This window comes from Phasianus colchicus, chromosome 1 (genome assembly GCF_987193195.1).
Source record: "Phasianus colchicus chromosome 1, bPhaCol1.hap1.1, whole genome shotgun sequence".
NCBI classification, from domain to species: domain Eukaryota; kingdom Metazoa; phylum Chordata; class Aves; order Galliformes; family Phasianidae; genus Phasianus; species Phasianus colchicus.
In genome coordinates this window covers 8238996-8260574 of record NC_143436.1, presented here as the reverse complement: position 1 = coordinate 8260574, position 21579 = coordinate 8238996, and the positions used below count along the sequence as shown (strand labels likewise).

General features: G+C 42.9%; 1 protein-coding gene and 1 long non-coding RNA gene across 3 annotated transcripts in view; both read left to right on the top strand.

Moving 5' to 3' along the window:
• Nucleotides 1–21579, top strand: part of FRMD4A (FERM domain containing 4A) — a 354026-nt gene that overhangs the window by 44457 nt on the left and 287990 nt on the right. The window lies entirely within an intron of this gene.
• LOC149919380 (uncharacterized) lies at nucleotides 5018–13811 on the top strand. The gene is made up of 3 exons (XR_016464009.1): nucleotides 5018–5214; nucleotides 10613–10773; nucleotides 13426–13811. It is a non-coding gene; the product is annotated as an uncharacterized LOC149919380 (long non-coding RNA).

Sequence of the window (21579 nt, the reverse complement as noted above, 5' to 3'; positions counted from 1 at the left end):
GGTCAGAACTATCATCAGTTCTTATTTCCTTTTATACCAAGTTAGGTATTGCTGGTTGGAGCTCATGGTCATTGCTGAGGGAAGTGTGACAGCAAACTCAGTTGACAACTTGGCTAGCTCGGTACTAACCAGTTTTATATGGCAATAATAACCTTGTGGGATCTTGCAGGGACCATGAATCCCTCCTGGTAGAGATCTGGTAGATACTCAAACAACTGGCCTTGCTGATTATCTTTCATCTGCATTTATTTTAAAGTTTCCTCAAGTAATTCTGTGAGAGTAAATGTACCCTATTTGGGATTCAGATCAGACTCCAGTGCTTCTGCACTCCTGGGAAAATCTGTACCACTTAGTTAATGTTCTCAGAATTTAAATCCATAACCAGCAATGAATAGTCTTTGTCTAGCTCTCAAATCCTGTTTCAGGAACTAGGATGCCCTCAGTACATCACTCTGTCTGTGGTCATGCTTTGTGCCCAAAGCTAGAAGGACTCCAGAAGGTGCCTGTATGCAGACTGCTGTCTCATGCCTGTATCAAGCACAGTGGGCGATGAGCTGGTAGGGAACATGCTATATCATGTTTATAAAGCCTGCAGCTGGGAGCAGACTGCCATGCTGAGGTCTTTTGGACTCCAGTCCTTGTCCTGTTTTGTCCTACAGACTACTCATTCAACTACTGTTCCAACTGGAGAAAAAGCCTATTCTTTCTGCTGTATGTCATTACAGTGATTATCAGTGTTGTCTTCACCATAGTTCTTGGACTTTCCAAAGACAGTCAGCCAGTGTGTCACCTCATGCTGTGACAGGACAAGGGCTCAGCAAGCACCGAAGAGGATAAGCCCAACCAGCTTTGAGTTTAGTTGATACCAGGATATATCCACATCTCTAGAAGTCTGCTGTGAGGCTGTTGCCAGTAGTGGTCTCTGCTGCCAAATACTCTGCATGTTTCTGTATGGCAGCAAGCCTGCTGTGCCATATACAGTGTGTGCTGAGTCTTGTTCTGCTGCTGACCCATCACTGCACATCAGTAATCACAGTATTAAATACAGCTTCCTGCAACAAACCCTGGGAGATTTCTTCAAGAGATTTCACTCTTGCCTGAAGAAACTCTTTTGTTCTTTGGCTTTTAATACTGTAATTAAAAAAATTAAAAAATAATTTAAAAAAAAGAGCAATATTAAGTATCAGATTTCATGCATTTGGAAGTAAAGAAATGCTTCAGGCTTCCTTGTGCAACTGCAGCAGAGCACCTCACCTACGCAGCTGTCCCCAGATATCCCCACCACTGTGTGCTCCACTCAGCCATGCCCCCACACTGACCATCTGACCACTATCCCCCTCTCCTTTCTCTCCATCAGTAACTGTTTTCTCCTCCTGTTGTGCCCTTACTGATATTCTTTGTCCAGCTAGACAGATTTTTGTCCTTTTTCTTCTGTGGTTCCAGACATTCTCCAGGATCCTCAGCTGAGCAGAGCCCTCCCCGCTTTCTCCTAGGCACATCTCTTTCTGCCACCTCCATGTTGTCTTCTCCTGCTGGGCTTTGTCTCCAAGTGAACACAGAATATTCGCTTTTGGCTCCAGCACTGAATAATAAGATCAGTCTTCATCATGCAAACAGCAGTACAGGCAGTAACAATGAGTGCAAGATTGATATGTTTGGAAGCTGTGTGATACACTCCTGATAGTCTGGAAGGTTTTACTGTAATGTGGGGGAAGCAAGATCAAAGCATGGCTATTGAGCATTTTTCAGTGTTAGCAAACCTTGTCTCTACTAGACTGCAGTGCACTCTCAGAACTGTCTGGTTATTTCCCTGTGAACCTGCATTGATTTTCTTGCAGATTGCATTAGTTCCAGTCACAAAAGAAATTGTGTCTGTTCTACAGATAATGCAAACCTACAAGCAGTGGTTTCCTGAAGGCTACTTTGTCATGTCAAATGCAGGAAGTCAAACACAACTGGGAGCACACATGGCCTTCTGGAAAGTTTTTCCACATTGAAGGTACCAAAGAGGTGGTACCAATGAGCCCTGGGGGTTTCCATAAGTATAAAGTGTACTATACTATATCACCCATTGCCTTCTCAAATTTATGCATACTTAGTAAAAAATACCCTTACAGTAGAATTCAATTTGTATTGATGTTTAACTATCAGGGTATGTAAAATACCAGGGATCTCATTATATCTAGAGACAGAATTCTGGTAAACTGTTGAAACAGCCTCATCCACCTGAGACAGGGCATCTCTTTGTAAAGCTGGTTAAATTGGCTCTTTTCACAGATTCATAGAATCATAGAATCATTAACATTGGAAAAGACCACTGAGTTCATCTAGTCCAACCATCAACCCATCCTCACCGTGCCCACTAACCACGTCCCTCTGTGCTTCCCTTTACTTGAACAGGGATGGTGATTCCACCACACCCCTGGGCAGCCTGTGCCAGTGCTCACCACTCTTTCTGAGAAGAGATGTTTGCTAATATCCAACCTGCACCTTTTGCCCTGGACTTCAGTACTGTGCTCCGTTGCCATTATTACATCTGACTCCCACAGCGTCACTGTTTGTTAAGAACACTCTTTGTTTCTTCAACTTTTTCCTTTTTGTTCCTCTCTTCTCTCTTCTCATTCTTTTTATTCCTTCTTTCCATCCCATTACTTCCCCAGGACTTGAATGGTTTTGCAAGAAGGGCTGAACCCACCTGTGAGTAAATAACTGAATGATCCTCATGTCTCAAAATTGAAGACAGCATCTTCCCCTGCTCCCTTCAGCTGTTCATGACATTCAGGGAACAAGGGGTTAATAGGCTGCTTCTGCTGTTCCCATCACCTCCACACTGACCTTACTGTCAGAAGTACCCCACTGAAACAAGCTGCTGTTTTTTCTCAGATAATTTCTCACCCTGATTTGCACAGGGGCAGTGCTACTGTGTGGGGTGGGCTCAGCCCCCAGCTCTGTTGGAGCATCATGCCAAAATCCTTCCTGAAGGCAGTCTGCAAAGGGCTTGGTACTCAGCAAACATGTCCAAAGCACAACCCACTCCCCAGAGCTGCAAGGCAAGGCACACACCAGGAGAAGAGATTCCCAGATTATCCAAATGGGAATCACAGAATGACTTGGGTGAAAAGGGATCTCAAAGTTCCAACAAGAAGTGTGGCTAACCCTAGGATGATTGTATAAGGTTGTGGTATAGATAAGAATTGAATTGTTACCTTCTGCTTTATAGTCCTACACTTCCTCTCTTCTTTAAAGGTCTAAATTTTGACACCTGCATCTTTGGAAGTGCCCTCCAGCTCCCTTTACACCCTGCTCACTCAAAGGTTGCTGGATCTCCCTCCTCCCATCACCTCTTAGAAGGGGGTCAAATGCCTGGCTCAGAGCAAGGCTATAACCTCTATATTACAGAACTCTAAAATGAGAAGAATCAAGTAGATTCCTCACCTAAAAACCTCTGAAAGCTGTGAAGAGCAGCTTTTAGGCTCCCTACTGTATCCTGAAGGTCTGATCAGGGCTATGAGGCTGAGACATACAGCAGCTGTGCAAGCAATGCTTATTTCAAGCTGAACAGAACGAGTCTTGGTCCAGCAAATATAATATAAGCTTGAAATACCTGACTGGCTCTCATGGGAGGGAGCAACAAGGCAATCATGATTCAACTGTAGGATAAACAAGGAAATTCAAATCTACGTCTGACATAGGATCCACAAATCAACCGCTGATGCCAAAGTATTATGGCAAATAATATTTCATCTCCTCTACTGATCTGACAGCTGTGTGGCTGCTTATAGGGAAGACAGAGTCACCCACATTTTAACTTGTCTTTCTCTTTTTGGCCGGTATCTAAGCATTGCTCCAATGAGGGCCTTGGGTTAAACTTGCAAATTTTGCAAGTTTGAAAGGGAAAGGGGAGAAATTATTCCTAGAAGACAAATAGAACACAGTGAAAATGGCATGCCACCTAATGAAGTAATTTAAATGCAAATGAGGAAAAGGTATGTGAAAAGTGCTGGAATTATTTTTTAAAGAAGAAAAGTTTGTCATTGATCAAAATATGATGTGATTCCAGGGTAATCCCTTTTGATGCTAATTTTCAGACAAGAGGTAAATTTATTTTCAGGGTTTTTTTTAAGACTGAGGTGTCAATGGCCTAAGAATGAGGGCTTTAGGCTGAAGTGTCTGACAGCCTTAAGAATTGCAGTGGGAAGAGAAACTCAGTAGTTGATTTGGGATGCAAAATTCAAATATTCCCCGAGGAAGAAGCAGCCCAGTACCCTTCTCAGCCTGTATCACAGATGTCATCATTAAAGCTGGCTTTGCTCAATACACCTTGATTGATTTGCATAGAGCTCCCATCAGTTTTTTCAGGGGGATTTTACCAGCTTTTCCTTTTCTCCTTTAATCCAGACCATTAAGAAACACTGTATGATCTGGAGAGTCCTGCTTGAGAAGGACTGGAAATCACAGCATCCTGTAAAAAAAAATCAAATGTAACAACTCCTCTTGCTGGGGAAGCTAAGCAATTAGGAGATGACATGAGACTATCACCACAATAAAAAATTAAAGGAGTGTTAAGATAAAGGCTGTACTTCTCAGGCACACACATTGCATGTGGCTCTGGGAGTGCCTTGGTGACACATCTCCTCAGGGAACCTATAAAGGGGTTTCTTGCTTTCTTTGTCCCGCTCTATGGAGGTTCCCTAACCCACTTTAAAGGCAGTGTTGTGAATGGTAAGCAGGCTGGGGAGAGGGCAGGGCTGCTGGGTTCTCACAAAACAAGTGAACAGCCCTTTTGTGTGACAGAAGACGGGACACACGTCGTGTGCATGTTTGGATCGTGCTGAATTGATATTTTTTAATAATTGCTGAGTCTTACGCGCCGTGCAGTGTCTCTCCCCATAGCACAGGTTGGTGGGAGGGGGAAGGGAGGCTTTGTGCTCTCCGGGGTATAGCTGGAGACTCCACCGTAAGCCTAGAAGCTTGGTTGCCATTGAATCCGACAAAAGATGCGGGATGCTGGCGTTGCCCCTGGCAACCGTTGCTAAGAGACTCCTGCTGGCATACAGAAGGATTGAAATCGCTGCAGATTATGGCCCTATTTATCATAGTTGTATGAATAGTCTTGTTAAGGGAATGCATGACACATAAATTTAGTGCACGCACGATAGAAATGTAACGCGCACATCGCAAGAGGAGAGGTGTTACAGCGGGTATCTGTGGCTCGTAAGTCGTTGTCTCCATCCGTGCTTCCCCTCACTGCTTTCATAGGGAGAACGTTCAAACTTTCGGGAGAGTCTATGAATTATAAAGCAGCGAGTAACTGCTTAACAAATCGGCTTTTACAGAAGGGGATGAGGGATACCGGCAAAGTGGGCTCAACGCTTTGATTACGCAGCAGCCAGGAATGTGCTCTGTTGGCCCGATTTCACTGCCAGTTGCTGTGCTTTAGGAGAGGAGCGAGTCCTTTAGCATCAGCACTGAGTCTGGAGGATCCCGCCGCCACGAGGCTGAGTCTTAACTGGCCACAAAATGAATGGCTTCTTTTCATCATTAGATCACTTTATTAGTAAATTGCTGTAGACCTCCTGATATAATTCACTTCCTGGGGTGAAAAGGGTTTATGCCAATACTTGTTTTGTGTTTAATGGATTCATTATGCTTTTCATCATAAAATTCATCAATGTTAATTGAACGGATTAGCTAAATGTAATTAGAAGAGGGATATGTCAGAGAGAGGAGTGCATCTCTGCATCTCTACTTTCTCCTCCAGCTCTTTGCTTTAACTAGTGTCTGAATGTTAATTTCCCACTTCCTATTACCCTTTCCAATCTGGCTAATCAATATAATCTCTGCATTCACATCAGGGCTCATATGTTGTGTTAGACCGCAAGTTAATTCAGTACCAAAAGAAATATTATCGCCTTAGGAAGGCCTTTTTTGTGTGTGTTTTTTTTTCTTTTTTTGCTGGTGGTGATGAGGGATTTTCTGTTGTCCCAAATGCTTTATTTAGCACAGGGTTTCTTGATTAGAAAACAATGCCAAGTTGACAGAAATGACCATGCAACCCAATTATTTCCTTCTTAGTTGTGCCACGGTTGTTACTGCACCTGATAATGATAATCAATTGCAGCCCTCGCTGGGCAGACGTTAGGGATAGAGTGCCAAGTGCAGTTGCTGAGTGGTCTTTTTTTGGCTGGCTATAAGTAAATTAATCAACGATTAGGTTTCTCTAGCTGCTCTTCCTGCAGATAAGATATTTTAAGCTGTGGTGGCTGCCTCAGGGAGAAATGTCATACCTGCCTTTCTGCTTTCTTTACGTCAAGGATGCATTTATACCACATGTTTACAGGTCAATAAACAGCTACAAGGGGATTTTTTCAGCTGTGAGATGTAAAAGTAATGGAACTTTCATCCTCAAAGAGCACTAATGCTTCTTAATCGGCTGAACCCGGTTGTTTCAAATCTCAATTACATTGACTTCAAGATAGGAAGGAAGATCTCAGATCAATTTTTGCAAGGCAAAGAGCGCAGTCAGAAGACCCTTGGGCTAGATTCAGTAATGAAATTAAGTGCTTAAAATGTGATTGCTGCAGCTGCCAAAGACCTTTGCAATGGGAGTGTTAAGATGCCTCCAAACTTAAAGACTTTAAACAGTAACTGAGTGAGGTATTCATGTGGACTGCTTTGAAGGAGGGGCTGTGGTAGCACAGTGGCTGAGAGTCTGATCCCACATCTGTGTCCTCTGAAGACCTGGGTCCTTCCATCAGGTGAGGCTTCCTGGGACGTGAGGCCATTGTAGGGGAATGTTGAATCCCTTTGGTCTGTTCTGCTGGGTCAGAGGCCAGCACGTGTCACAGGCATGGCATACAAGTCATTGACAGAGCCATCATCATGTCTGCTCCACATGCCTCTCTGTGTGCAAGTGGATGACAGTGGGATCCATAGAGATTGAATGGGGCGCCCCAGGTTCCTGTGATGCACACAAAACAACGTTTGAAAAAAAGAGGTTACAGCTGTTGCAGGATAGGGTTTAAATACTGGATCTGGTTTCTTTGGCTTGTCAATGTGTACATCTCCTGCCGTGGAGTTCAGGGCCATAGAAGCTGGTGAATTCACTTGCCCATCCCTTAAGAACTGTTTGTAGAGAAACACAATCATTTCATGATGCATGTTCTCCAGATGGACTACAGCTTCTTTTTCACCCATTCCTCTGCCCAGGAGGAGGGATGTGCCTGGCATGACTAAGGGGCACCACTACTCTGAGCTGCCTGCAATGAACAGCTAGATCAGGTTGCTCAGAGCTCCATCCAGCCTGGCCTTGAGTATCTTTGGGGATGGGGCATCCACCACCTCTCTGGGCAATCTATGCCAGTGTTTCACCACTCTTACTGTAAAAAACTTCTTCCTTATACCCAGCCTAAGTCCCAGTATCTGTCACATCAAGAGCACGAGGAGTGCTAAGTTTGGCAGAGCAGCAGAGCAGTGCTGGAACAGGCTCAGTTCAGCAGTGATTTATATAGCACAAAGTCTCTGTATCAGAAACCTCCCCATCCATATCCACAAATGTTGTATCTGGATGAAACACTGCTTTAACCTACCCTCAAGTGAACATGAGAAGGTGGCTGAGGAATACGAGGTGGAATTTGTCTACAAGGAAGTGCCTATATGCACCTATATTGACTTCAAATACCTATTTACAACCACCCCTTTTTTCCATCATCACCTTATTTTTTATAGAAAGAGCAAAGTTTTGTGTAACACCTCCACTGTGGGTGAGCGGGGACATTGTTACTGTCAAAACCAAGCAAAAACCTCATAGAAAAAGTGACACGGTGCCACAATCATCTTTTTAACCATCAGTCAGTTCCTGCAGGTTGTAGCTGCAGCTGCTTAGTGTAGGAACACTGCTTCCGTCCTAAGATATGTCTGGGGAAACTGCCACACCGTGCACACAGTTTGGTTCGTGTTTGGAAAGTGTGCTGGATCCGCCAAGGGAGGATGCTGGTAACCAATCTGATGAGAAGCCCACAGAGGGAGCTGTGACACCGACAGTTCCCCATGGGGCTCTGTGAGCCAGGAGCAGGCCCTTCCCGTCCTGCACCTGCAGCCCTGTGTTGGCTGTATGGCTCTTTGGGGGACTCTGGTGCTTGTCTGTGAAATGGGTGATGGGGTTCAGAAAGTTAGGAGGAAACAGATTAACACAGGCCTGGTCTCTCGCTGCCTGAAATGGGTGTCTATAGGGGCAGCTCTTGTAGTGCCTCCTCATTCTGATGGGCAGTTTATAGGGTAAGTGTGAGGATGTGTCACCCCAAAATGTCTATTAAGGCTAGAACATGTACAGCAACAAGCGAGCACAGGGCCTTCTGCTTTCTGACCTTGTTATCATGGAATCATAGAACCATCAATATTCAAAAAGACCACTAAGGCCATCTAGTCCAAGTGTTAACCCATCACCACCATGCCCACTGCCCATGCCCCTCTTTTAGCTTGGAGAAGAGAAGGCTTCAAGGAGACCTCATTGTGACCTTCCAATATTTGAAGGGAGCATATAAACAGGAGGAGGAACGGCTGTTTATGAGAGTGGATAGTGATAGGACAAGGGGGAATGGTCTGAAACTGAGACAAGGAATGTTTAGGTTTGATATTAGGAGGAAGTTTTTCAGGCAGAGGGTGGTGATGCACTGAGGAGGCTGTGGATGCCCCATCCCTGGAGGCACTCAAGGCCAGGCTGGATGTGGCTGTGGGCAGCCTGGTCTGGTGGTTGGCAACCCTGCACATAGCAGGGGGTTGAAACCAGATGATCACTGTGGTCCTTTTCAACCCAGGCCATTCTATGATTCTATGATTCTATGAGCTTCACCCCTACAAGCTTGTTTTGATAAGCTTATAATTGGGAGCTTAGTTACCTCCAGCAAAAAATGTGTTGCAATTTTGTGTAGAGAAGAGCTGTGCAAAAGGTAGTTATTTATGTTTGGAATCTGTTCATGGGAACCTTTAATTTAACATTTCATTGCAGATGCTCTGTACCAAACTCTTCTCAGTCTGTCTTTCTTGGTCTATTATTGGTGTTTATTGAACCAGATCGAAGAGTGAAATTGATAACTTTTATCACTTGATCTATGCATGGTGTGGTACTTGGGAAGATAAAATATGCCATGCTTACTGTAAATACACATTATTGAGAACTGTATCAACGCTTGTTTTATGTTTATTGGCATTGCATTTAAACTGGCTATTTGAGTACTGTGTCTCACTTGACCAAGCTCAACTTTGTTTCTAGGTCACAGCAATTTCTTGCCTTGATAAAAGGTAAAGGGGTGAATTCCTATTTTAAACACAAAATAATTATAGTTTAATTTTTTGAGATATGCACATTGATGCTTACAAGCCTTAATATCTGCCCAGTCCGCTGGGGAGTCATTTTGACTTTGAAGTGCAGAATTGTTTTCATTTTTAATAATGAGATCTTTCTAAAGTGAGGCTTAATGGAGGCTTGTTGATAATTATTCTGCCTCATTGACAAAGATCCCAAACACACAAGAGTTTCAAATGATTTCACAGCTGATTTATATGCATAAAGCATAATTAGGATCCTGTAATTTCCTTGCCAGTTTGGTTCTCATTTGAATATAGAAAAATGCTACTTACTTAGAAGAACTTTTATACTTTGTTGTTTGACTGACACTGAACAATCAAATATGAGTTGTAAGCAAAAAAACAAGCAAAACTATGTATAAAATACGTCACACTAATACTGAGTACTGTTCAAATACAACTCTATGAGAAGGGAAGATGCTGTTACCACCATTTTACAGATGAGAAGCTGCACTACAAGAGAGTTTAAGGTCAAAAGTGTCCACTCAATTTAGCTGCATTATTGGAAACACCTAGAACTTGGTTTTTCAAAGCACTGTACAACATGATATATATGTGAAGCATTACTAAAATAGATTCCTGTGCTCAGTATTATGCCAGAACAAATTCCAGACTTTCCTCTTGATTTCAGCCTGGAGAAAGAGGAAAGTAAGAAGTGAAGTGTCCAGTGCCACATAGGGAGATGTGCAGGCAGCGTCCACGTGTCCCCAGGGTGCTCAACAGGAATACTTAACATCACTGGTTGTTTGTGTCATGGCTAGGGAAATGGTGCTTAGCTGAAAGGAGTTGGACTCAATGACCTCTATGGCCCCCTTTCAGGATACTTTATGATTCGATGAAAATTGAGGTTATCATGGAAAAGGGCTATGGGAACAGATTTACATATCTGGGAGAAAAGTGTAAATAACTGAGGTAGGTATCTGTGAAAATTTTAGTTGAATATTTTATTTTCCATTGTGAACTGTTGTTTTTTGTTGTTGTTGTTGTTTTGCTTGGAATTTTTTTGCCATTTCTAGCAAAGTTTATAAACAAGCTGGAGTGGCCAAGTGAAGGAAGGAGTGTTTGAACTATCCAAAGGAACATTTAGGGAACCTGTGTCTCCATCCTGTGCCACGATTGAAAAAAATCCAGAATCTGATCTTTTGTAAGATAGAGCAGACTTGCTTCAGCTCTGTATACAACTCCCTTCAACAATGTTTTTCTTTCTCCACATATGTCTCTGGCACACTCTGTGTGGACTTCCCAGGCTCAGTAGTCCTACAGCATCGCCCTCCCAAGATTACTCAGCTTCAATTCATCCTCAGCGATCAACCATCCTGGATCTCAAAGGAAGCAACAGTCCTCCAGGGAGAAAAAAACATACGTGATCATGTAATGAAAGGCTGCTTCATAATATATAAGTACCAGGTGTGGAACTGAGCCTGCCTAATTTAAGCTCCCTATTTGTATCTATAATTTAAGTGCCTAGCAACCTCAACCTGGGAAGGAGGGCTGAACATCCCATAATGATCAGTTGAAAGGTAGGTGCCTTTCGATGTCTCCAGGGGGAGATGTGAACCACCTTCCCCTGCATTTAAAGCATGGTTTTCCTTTGAGCAGTTTGCCATTTGGGCTCCTTGGCTGGAACCCTTACTGGGACATGAATCCAATTACCAGTGATGAGGTTACCAGTGATGTGCTGTTCAAAGTTGCACCAAAATCCCATCTGTGGTGAGGTGTCCCCATGTGGGGATGTGGTTTATGGGCATGATCATGATGGGTTGATGGTTGGACTAGATGATCTTAGAGGTCTTTTCCAACCTTAATGATTCTATGAAGACACCAAGCTCTTATATCCCAATGTTGGGTTCAGCCACCCAGCCTGGGAAAGTACACCTAATCCATTTCCATCAGTCATCATTAAAAACCACAAGAAATCAGGCATTTATGATAAGAAAACAGGTATGATCTAAATTGAACAGGATATGCAGGAGCTGTGCATTTGTTTATCTGCTCTTAGAAAAGATGCAGGAAAGGTCTTGATGCATTCATATCTGTGAATGATTCCTGCCCTAAAGTGCACCGGTTTGACAGCGTGCAGAGAGACATAAGTGATGACCCTTTCTCTGCTTCATCTGACTCAGTGGCATTTCCTCTTAGAGGCAGATAGAATTAATTCTTCCATCTCCCTCCACCATGGGCCCTTTGTGGGTGTAGACAGACCACTGAATTTTGGGTTTTGTTACACAGCCTGTTTGACATCTGGGATCAGATGTGGACCATGACTGGAGTGAAATTGAATTTTTCTTCTGGATTACCACGTTCTTCTTTTTCTGCAGATCACGATTGCATTCAAGTTGTATTTCTAGCAAGGTTCATACAGAGTCTAACACTGCATCTACAATGACTGTACTTCCACTTGCAGACATATGAAGTATGATATGAGAAAGAGTCAATTTAAAGTTTGCACTATAATGGAGTACCAACTCCATACACTCAAAATCATGAGTCATTTTCCTTCCCTAATGATATCAGTTTAAAAAATATATTACTAAGAAGGTTTTTAGGTTCTGGTTTTTTGGTTTGGTTTGTTCTGTTTTTGTCTTGTTTTTCGTATTTTTTTTTCCTCAGATTTTTGGAAGTTCATATTTGAAACCTTATTTTTCAAGATCAAAGGTTGGGAACTACAATCCCACTTCTCCCAGAAATGCGTTTATGAAAAAATAAAAGAGTCATGGAGGCAATGTGTCAAAAATAAGTGCAATTCCTTACTGCTTTCAGCAAAGAAAATGTCTGATTTGTGCTACATGTAGCCCACGCTCTGTTTATGCTACTCTGCTCCGTAACAGACCATATGGAGCTATCACAGCTGTGTAGGGCAAAGAAAAGCTCTCAACTCCACAGCAAGTTTTACACTACCACATATTCTAGCCTGAATCCCTATTCACCAGTCCATAGTTATTCTAGTTCTTCAAGTACTGAATTTGGCATTTATTTTTCCTGTTCACTGGTCAAGAATACTTCCATCTGTTGACATTCAGACCTGATTGTCTAATCCAACCTCTGAAGCCTTTGGAAAGTTCTTGCCCACATTAAATGTATATAAAGTGAGGAAAGGGAGCAATTGTGCACCACTTTGGTAATAACTGGGAAAAAAAATATCAGAGAAGTGTAGTAAAAAATGATTTTAACATTTGCTAGCCTATGAATCTGGGGTCCTGCCACGCTGAGCTCATGAACACCTCTTGTGCAACTCTTAGGCTGATCTATGGATTCATAGGTACAAATCATAGACTCATAGGCTACTCACACTGGAACACATCTGCACGAATTACGGAATCAAGGATCACCAAGCCCAACTTCTGACTTCACACAAGACCACCCAAAATTCAATCCTGTATCTGGAGCACCGTCCAAATGGACCTTCAACTTCAGCATGGGGTCATCACTATAGCTCTGAGGAGTCTTTATGTTGTCTTTTATTACTGCACATGTGCCTTGACTTAGAAGAGCTGGGATTCTTTTTTATGCACAAGGCAAAAATTGTCTCGGACTTAAACCATTTCATAATGGCACTCTATCACACAAATAATGGAGTTTATGGTGGAATCAACATGCTTGATGTCTTTGGCCATGTTTCCCTAGCAAACTGTGTGGCACAACAGCAGCAAATCTTAGTGAAACAGTTAGTGTTGGGACCCTTCTTACACAATGGCTGTTTCCAGATGTTGACATAGGTCTTGGCACCTCTTTACAATTCTCCTTATGGTCCTTCAAGTTGATTTTGAGAGATCATAGAATCATAGAATGGCTTAGGTTGAAAGGGACCTTAAAATCCATCCAGCTCCAACCCCTGCCATGAACTGGTTGCCCCCCCATCAGCTCAGGCTGCCCAGGGCCCATCCAACCTGGCCTTGAGCACCTCCAGGGATGGGGCACACACAGCTTCTCTAGGCAGCTGTGCCAGTGAAGAATTTCTTCCCAACATCTAACCTAAATTTCCCCAGTTTTAGTTCAAAGCCGCTCCTCCTTGTCCTCTCTCTATCAGACCATGTAAAATGTTCTCTCTCATGTTTGTAGGCTCCCTTCAGTGAGGTCTACCAGACCCTTCTCTTCTCCAAGCGGAACAAGCCCAAGTGATCTTCCAGAATAAAAGAAAAGAGGAAGACCTGTCATTGCACGTTTGCTTTTCTAATTAAACATAGACACACACCGAGAAGTGTAATTAGGGCAATTTGAAGTTGCCCTAACTGTTGTTGTGCTCTATCTCTCAAACCCCGCTGCCTTCACAAATCATGTGAATGCACCTAGACAATCTCAGTCGGGCTGAATAACCTTTTACCCCATAGCAATCCTGAGTTACTCAGGAGTTACTTTTAATCACACGTGGTGCCTTTCACTACAAGTGATCCACGCAGCCCCAAAAATCAACAGGCATCAGTCATCCACAAACCACTCACACACACATGACCTCCTGCTCCCTGAAGAACGGTCGATATTTAAAGCAATCCCACAATATCCAGTGGTACAGCTGAGGTCAGATCAGGCTGGCCCTTGCTAACACACTGTGTCAGTATTTCTTTAGTGACCTCATCAGTTCTCTCAGAATTACCTTCCTTTAAAAGATGCCCTGCCTGTCTCCTTATGAAGAAAACCTTCTGGATGGGGGTTGATCTCATGTGTTACAGCATCTGGAGAGAGACAATATCACGGAACAGGCAGTCTGACCTCTTTAACTCAAAGAGATTTAGCTCTGAAGCTTAATGACACTTTAATTGCTACCTGTCTTTTAAGGGAGGGAATTAGAGCCATTGTGGGACTGTGGGCTCCTGAGTGGTTTGGGAGGGAAACACATGAGATGTCAGTGTTCAGAAACACTGAAAACATCTGCAAGCATCCAAGGTGAGATTCCAGACTATCTTCTGTGAGAATGAGGGATGAGAGACCAATGCACAAATTCAGTGCTGCAGTGGCAAAAGTAAGCAATTTGCACTGAGCTCATTTTATTCAGCAGAGTGTGTAGTGTGTGTGTTTTTAAATAAAACATGATTGTGTTTCCTCAGTTTTGGTTTTGCATACATTAAGCCAGACTTTAAAGGTTTCATCAGCTGGATTGGCTCTCAGACTTTGGCATTTTAACTGCACTAAATAAACACTCTCAAACTTTCTTAAATATCAGTGTAAGATTAATTTCCTATCAATACCACATTTCCACAGAATTCTGAGCTGGCATTTTAATTTCACTATCACATATTTCAAGCTGCCAAACTCCACATATAAAGTTTCATAGGGTTAGTTTGAAGAGGGTTTGGTGTCTTTTCTTGTAACCTTCCATTTGTTTTTGTTTTGTTTTATATTTATGCATCAATTTTCATTGTTTTCCTTGCAATAGAGAGACATTTCTGCCTACAAAAGTGAACCTTTTACTTTCTGATGCTTCCAGAAAAAAAAAAAAGTACAAAATGCTGTGGGATCTGCAGATGAAAGTTGGCAGTTCTCAAATAGCATGAAATGACTGTAGTTTAGCCTCCTTTCTCTCCATCTTTACTCATTTAACAGCCCTCCCTTAGAGTCAAGCATTACCTCTTTCTTTTTCTAATATTCCTGTGACACTTTTGATCTCCGCTTGACAAGTGCAATCAAACCATAAGGCTGAGCTGAGCTGGCAAATTAAGGTACTTAAGGCATGAATTGATTTCAGAAAACAGACGGGATTTTGTGAGATTTTCAAACAAAACCACCAAACAACCTGAAATTCACACATTGCTACAGCCAGTGTTGCAAGAATATTAGAGAAGAATGTGGTTGTGGGAAAGGAAGCAAACTGCTGCACTCACAAGTCTGTCAGCGTGTTATTTCATTCTCCCCCCCCCCCCCCCCAGGAGACAATCCAGAGTTATTTAATTACTGCTGTTCACCTATTCACAAGAGAGAGTCTTTGTGAAATCACACACCTCCATCCCCTCTCCCACAATACACTGTGAAGAAATAGTTACACAAAGTGGCCATTTCCTATTGCATGCAGGCATCTGCCCTGGGGAACATCAGCTGCTGAGGTGCCACAAAGCACAGCCCCCACCCAGCATGTCATCCTCATGGATGTGAGCACAGCTCTGGCCCCAGATCACCATGAAGAATTTCTATAAATCCTCGTGTTCAAGTCAGCATCTGTTAGACCACAGTCAAAAATTTGCTCTTTCAAATCTTTCATGGATGGCTTCTGAGGTCTATGGACTTTGGATCTGCTTAGCAGAGGTCATATGAGTTGCTAGCTCCTCCAAATAGCTTCAGACTGTGAAGGGTGACATTGCCTTGGAAGGAGTTACCCCCCCCGGGGCTGATGTGGAGACAAAACTTACACAGAATGATAGAGTCACAGAATAATAGAATCACAGGATCATTTAAGGTTAGAAAAGACCACTGAGATCACCCAGTCCAGCCATCAACCCATCCCCATCATGTGCACTAAATCATATCCTTCCGTTTCACACCTACATGTATCTTGAACACCTCCAGGCATGGTGACTCCACCAACTCTCTGGGAAGCTCATTCCAGTGCATCACCACTCTTTCTGAGAAGAATTTTTCTTAATACCCAACCTGAACCTCCCCCCACACAACTTGAGGCTATTCCCTCTCATCCTATCGCTACAACCTAGTAGAAGAGACCAAGCCCCACCTCACTTGTACAAAGATCCTAGATGTGATTTCACCAAGTGACTCTGCCCATGTTACCTAAGCACACTGCAGTCATGGTGCCTTCTGCCAGGATCTGGGACAACAGCCTTGGCTAATCTTTGAATTCCTCAGAGATGAAGGATCCTCACATGGGCATCAGGACAGCTCAAGGCACCTGTAAAGAGATTCAAGGCATTGAAAGTGGAAACTGCTGGGTACCAGGCAGTGTGAGCCATGGAGTGGTTCAGTGCAGATCCATAATGTCATCCATTTAAGCAGACTTGTTCGAGCAAAGTGGCTTGATGATTTGGGGTAATGTTTTGTGCACTGCGAATGTTAAATGACCCCTGATAAGTAAAGAAAGTCTATTAACAGGCTGTTCTGAAAGCAATCAGGCTTAATTATCTGAAAATATAGGTTTTTGCCAGAGCATAAAAACCTGTTATTTATTTTTTTTTAAGTTTTGAAAACATCTGTAAGCTAAGTGTATTTGAATATGCATTTGTAGATTTATATGCACATCTATGTGATGATTAGGCAACGAGCGTGGACATTTGCTATTCATTTCTCCTGTTTCCTCCTTTCTCTTTTTTGGCCCTGGTTGGATTTTCTGGCTGCAGCAGTTAAATGCTTGGTGTCAGCAAAATGCATATTCTTTCTTCGCCTTTTTTTTTTTTTTTTTTTGGCTTTTGAAGGAAGGTTTGTTCTCTCCCTCCCAAAACAAAATCCTCACCCACAACTGACTTGAGAAGTCCTTTGATGTCCGCTTACTCAGTACACAGATACAGAGCTCTAGATCTCAACCCTCTTCCATTTGCCAGCACAAGCATTAATTTAATAAAACTTAGTAAGAGGGCAGAGTTGAATGTCACTTCTAATCATTCATCAGACCATAATGAATTGCATATATTATATTAACACACTCATGTTTTTATTTCACTGTGATCATCTCTTTTTTTTTTTTTCTTTCCCTTAGAAAAGAGGATAAAATGCTTGTTGGTCTTAAGAGGTCAGAAGAGTGAATTGTTTCAATTAAAAGGAAAAATTCTTAAATACTACCTTTTCCAGCTACCGTGTTTGCATACACAAAATGAAAATGCTTATCTGGTAGTTCGTGCTGAGTGTGGCACTGCGTGCAATCATTAATGATCAAAATCTTTCTAATTCAGGTGTTAAATTTTAATTACAACAGTGTGCTGATTAATGCCAAATATCACCAGGCAGGAATGACTGCGCTTTGCACATGACGGACTGGCTGCTGTGCATATCTAGTGCTATCAGAGCACCCTCATTAAGTGTAGCTCAGGTGTGCTGCCCTACCCTCCAAAATCCAGTGTTGCAATCACCATCACCATTGCCAGCCTTATGGACACGAATTTGCCCTGCATTCAGAACTCTGCCCTCTGCCTTGCTCAGGAGCAGCTATTCAAGTCTCACCTTGCTTTCTCTTTGTTGCTATCTTCTGAATGAGGACTACTTTATTTGTTTCTGAAGGAGCAAAATAAGGAAGAAATACCTAATACTTCTTTTTCTAACTCTTGGCAAATACACTTTCTGAATTTACACATAGCTTTAGTGGCGCTCGTAAGCATTGTTAAAAATGTCAATCCTGAGTAGCAGACCAAGATCAGCGTTGAAAGATGCTGCCTTGATCAGCTGCTATTCTGGGTCAGTAAAGGCCAAAAGAATCCCAGCTGCCCTTGTTTACCCATCCACTTGAGCTTCCATCCAACTGGATTAAGTGATCTAATTCATCATTCTTGTGATAATCTCACTCAAGCAATTGATTGGGAAAGTGTAGATGAATGAACTCCTGTGAGCCCTGGTTTACTCTGACTTATGATGTGGCTGTTTGGCTGTTGCAAGCCATTTCCCAACGGTGGATGTTAGGGTGGGTTTCTGCTCTGTTCTTGCATTTTGAAGAGCTTTCCAATTAGATGTTCCTCATATGTCAACTATTACTGGTCACCAAGGAACAGACCATGATGTTGAAATGGCTGTTGTTGCTCTTTGGATGCATAAATATGCATATTTATTTCTACAAAAAACACAACATACTGAAGAGAAATTTAGTAATGACAATGAATTTCATTATACTGCTCCAATGTAATGAAGTCCTTCATGTTTATCCGTTTCCCCTGAAATGTCTTTATAGCATTTCTTGTTACACTGCTAATAGACAACATCACTCCAGGTCTGACTACCCTTCATCTCACCCAGGGCTGAGCACTTCAGCATGTTGTCACCACCCTCTTTGTTGTGTCCCATGAGTGTTGGCCCCAGCAGCCCAGCCCTACCTCTAAGGAGGAGGTGACTTTTCTGTCCCAGTTTAGGACATCTAGAAAGTAGACATCTAATTCTGGGCTGATCACCTTAGTCTCTTCTTATAAGTGAAGAAAAGTAGTAGTTACTCTAAGAGGTCATCCATCTCAACCCAAAATTGACATCTGTGATGAGACAAGTTGCCTCTAGACACCACTGTGGCCAGAGGGAAGCTCAGGCTGGGGTGACTAGCTTAAAATTATCCATCTGGCTTCAACATGTCTGAGTTCAGATGGGAGAAATTCTTCCCTTAATGATTATTTTTACAGAGGAAGCCTAATTCCCACCTTCAGGTTGGACTTGGGTAAGCTCTCTCTTTGGATGTCTGAGGTATTCTCAGGGCATATTCATTTTTTGCAGAGCTAAACAATGACTGTCCTTTTTTTTGGGGGGGGAGGTGGGGGGGGAAGAAGGTAGAAATTGTAGGGTAGCTGTCCTCACCCGTTTGTATCAGGGCTGTGATTTGTGTCAGCACTTTGTGCTGCTCTGCAGGACTGAGCAGGGGAGCAGCTCTTCCCACCAGTGGCCACAGTGGACTGTAAGGCTGAGGGTTTGCCAGATTGGTCTGCATCCCATGGGAAAGGCAGGTCCTTACTTGGCATAAACTGTCAGATCTCTGGTGACACGAGGTGTTTCTTTCTGCTCCGCCGCATCTGTAGAGCCAGATGGTTTCACACCGCTCCATGTTGGTGCTATAGATCAACTTCAGCATCTCTGAAAGCACGGTTTGCTGGGACCCCCTGGGCCGTCATCAGGGGCTGTGAGCTTCCTACCTGATAAGCAACGATGACAGCCTAGGTGAGGAGGCAGCTGTACCCGATTGCTGGGTCCGAGCACACGTGACCACACAAGAATTAATCTCAGACGGTGAATGCACATCGTGCAGAGCTGATTATTCACTGCCTGTAGCAGAACAGGTGGCCTGCTGTCAGGCAGAAGGACAAGTGCTTCATCCCTATGGAGTCTGGCATCCAAAAACATGCCTTATTTTTTTTTTTTTTTCATTTGGCTACTCTGACAGAACAATGGATTTTCTGAGTATCCCTTGGGAATTCAAAATCAGGGAACACTGGGGTTCTTTGCATCCCTGATGCTTCATCCAGTGCAGAATACAACCACTGCTCGATGTCCCAGGGCAGCAGTGGCAGCTCTGCCATTTACACCAGCAGTGGCAGGGGTGGGTGAGGACTGGTTTGCCTGTCTCTCTTTTCTCTATACAGTAAGTGCAAATATATTTTTTAACCAATGCAAGGGTTGAAAATATTGCAAATGAGGTCAGGTAGATCTGCAGGAAAAAAAAAAAAAAGAAAAGAAAAAAAAGCAATGCCACAGGCTTGCCAGGAGTTAAAACTGTAATGGCTTTTAATGTATTTCTTGTCCCAATATTTAACTTTCATGCATTGAAAGCAGCCAAGAAAAACTGTTAAAGGTGCAGTTAGAGGCAGTTGTTAAATTGTAAATCAACTGGGAAAAGAAGAGTGAGTCAATAAAAATAAATAAGAGGAATGGTCCCCTGGCTGGGGACCCAGTGCTTTTGTTAGTCTGAAGATAACTTATTTCTTCCCAATAATCAAAGGCGTTTTGTTACATATAAAATCACAGGTGAAGCAGTAGTGAAGGAACTCAGCCTGAGATTGCTCCCTGTGCAATGCAACACAGTACAGCTCCATCGTAACTCTGGATGCTGGCTCCCAGTCACTGAAACAAGCCATATAGAGAAGCACCTTTCCCCACGATCCTCTTTGAAGTCTGGTATGTCTTATTGTGGAGATTACTTCATAGAGCTTCCTCCTGATCACGTACTCCTATAGCACCACCAATGACTCTTCCTTAACTGCAGTCTCCATCAGTCCCAGCCCAAAACCTCAAATGTGCCCCAGGCTTCAGCTCTACTTCTGCACCTTTCCTGAGCAGAGCTGTTGCTTCCTCACTCCACACATACCAGGCTGGGCTCTCTGAGCCATTTTTTCTTCTCAGTGCAGACAAATTTGACCTCTGGCCTTCAGAGATCAAAGGCCACAATCCGACACCAACTTCCACTTCATTTGGTCTGTTTATGTGGCCACTATTTTCCACATCATTGACACGGCACTGAGTGGATGATTTGTCACGAAGCTGACAGTTATAGACTGCAGTGTTATAAATAGCCTCTGATTTTTGAGTTAATCAGAGGAAAAATGAGAATCCAAGTCTGAAAGGTTACATATGCGTGTATATATTCCTGCATTTTGCACACACTTGTTACAGCAGTCTTCAATAGAAACTTCTACGCAGAGCAGTTAATGCCATGGGCTATCCACGAGCCAAGTCCTCTGCTGCTGTAAGGGTCTGTGGCAGAGAAGCTGCCTTCTTATGCCAGACTTTATTATTTCATCATGGAGAAATATGCTTTGCAGCTGTGCTGCCTCTATAGGACAGGGCCTGCAGTGTGTGTAGATGGACAAGGCAACCCACAAATAGTCATCTAGCCCAGTGTTTTGTTTAATGGATATAGAAAGAAGAATAAAGAATGTGTATCATCCTGCTTCCCAGCAATAAGTTGATTCCTACGTCAGAAGTTTCTCTATTTTCTTCTGAACCACTCATAGCTCAGACCCCTCAGCATCTTTGGGAAATAGATTCCTGTTTAATGATGTACTATACGAGAAGTGCTCTCTCAGGTCCATTTTAAACTAATGTTTGATGATATCATGGCACGCCTACCAGTTCCTATACTATGAGAAACAAACAGCATTCTCTTTCTATTCCTCTTCATTGTACTATATATGATTTAAAAGACATTTATCTTTAGCTCCTCTTCTTCACTTCTCCAATCCCAAAAGTTCTCTATTCGCTTTCTTGCATTCTGTGAAAGACCTTCTGCCCTTTTCATCACCTCTTTTCTCTCTCCTTTTTTAATTTTTCTGATAAAGTCATCAGAGTAACGCAGAATCTTTAAAATACAGATGCACAGAAATTTCTACAGCTGCAGAATGAAGTCTGCATTTTATTCTCAACCCCTTTTGTTAAAAGTCCAAACGTTCACTTCATTTTTCAGCCCTCAGATTGGGCTGATGTTTTCAGAAAACCACCCTCAGTGCTGGGATTTTCTCCTGGCCACGGTGTCTTTGCAAAACATGAATGCAGACTCCGCTTTCGCTCAGCTTTATGCAGGGGATGTCTGGGTTCTGCAGGGGGTTGGAGGGGTCTTGCTTGGCACGTGGAAACAACAAAAGGGAAAGCAGCACTCGCTGC